Genomic DNA, 1,359 nt, shown 5'->3' on the forward strand with positions numbered 1-1,359 from the left:
CCCCGGCTGCCCCCTCCTGCCGGCGCTGGGCCTCACCGGCCCGACAGCCCCGAGGGTGTGGCCACCAGCGTCTGCCTTTCCTAGGTGAATTTTTAAAAATTGAGTTTTATATGTTTTGGGCAACATTTTGGCTTAAGATATATTTTGTAAACTTTTTTTTATCTCTAGACTTTCTCAGCTACTTTCTTAAAAGTATATTTTTTTTATAAACATCCTCTGCTGCTAATTAGAAGCGTCTGTAGCCTGAGCACCTGCAGTTGGTGTGTTTACTAAGGTTCCTTCCTAAGAGTCGCTCCCTCCCAGTCAGGGTCTCTGTAAACTCAGAGGAACCGCCATGTGCTGCCAGGCCCTGCGGGCGCCTCATCTGCTGAGGGAGCCAGCCCACCGGTAGCTTGTGGGAAGGAAGGGAGAATCTGTAGCGTTTAATGGATGGCTGTCTTACATAATAAAAGGCTGATAGGCAAGTCCACCGAATGGCAGAAGGCTGGTTGCTCTGACGCACACTGACCACCACAGGGCAGACGCTCAGTGCAGGAGCTGCCCACTAGTGATCAGTGCGCAGCCAGGAGCCCGGCTTGTGAGGGAGTCTCTCCTGCCTCTGAGGCAGCGCTAAGGACCCCTTGGGGGATGTCCCACTGCCAGCTTAGGCTTAGGCTCACTCCCTGCCGGTGGGCAGACGTCCCTGTGGGGTCCTGGACTGCGAGAGGGTGCAGGCCGATGCCCACTAGTTCAGTGCTCAGCCAGGAGCCCGGCTTGTGAGGGAGTCTCTCCTGCCTCTGAGGCAGCGCTAAGGACCCCTTGGGGGATGTCCCACTGCCAGCTTAGGCTTAGGCTCACTCCCTGCCGGTGGGCAGACGTCTCCGTGGGGTCCTGGACTGCGAGAGGGTGCAGGCCGGGCTGAGGGCCCCCCACCTCCAGTGCACGAATGTCACGCACCAGGCCTCTAGTTTATATAAGTCAGAATTATACAGTGTGTAGTCTTTTCAGATTGGCTTCTTTCATTTAGTTTTATGAATTTAAGGTTTCTCCATGTCTTTTCATAGCTTGATAGCTCATATTTTTTTTTAGTGCTGAATAATATTCCATTGTTTGCATATACCACAGTTTACCCATTCATCTGCTGAAGAATATCTTGGCTGCTTTCAAATTTCGGCAATTATGAGTAAAGTTGCTATAAATTCAAATGCAGGTTTTTCTGTAGACAGAAAGTATTCAACTTTTGGGGGTGGGGGGTAAGCAGTAATAAGGAGTATGATTGCTAGATTTTATGGTAAGACTATGTTTAGATATTTAAGAAACTGCCAAACTGCCTTCCAAAGTAGCTATACCATTTTGTATTAACACCAGCAATGAAAAATT

At 49.7% G+C, this 1,359-nt stretch overlaps 1 long non-coding RNA gene across 1 annotated transcript in view; it reads left to right on the forward strand.

The window, feature by feature from the left end:
- The first annotated feature begins 920 nt into the window (after positions 1–920).
- The window catches only part of LOC107183816, a 2,779-nt gene continuing 2,340 nt past the window's right edge, over positions 921–1,359 (forward strand). The window contains exon 1 of the long non-coding RNA XR_001514617.1: positions 921–956. This is a non-coding gene — a long non-coding RNA (uncharacterized LOC107183816). The remainder of the gene's footprint in view (positions 957–1,359) is intronic.

Source organism: Myotis davidii, unplaced genomic scaffold (assembly GCF_000327345.1).
Source record: "Myotis davidii unplaced genomic scaffold, ASM32734v1 scaffold472, whole genome shotgun sequence".
Taxonomy (NCBI): Eukaryota; Metazoa; Chordata; class Mammalia; order Chiroptera; family Vespertilionidae; genus Myotis; species Myotis davidii.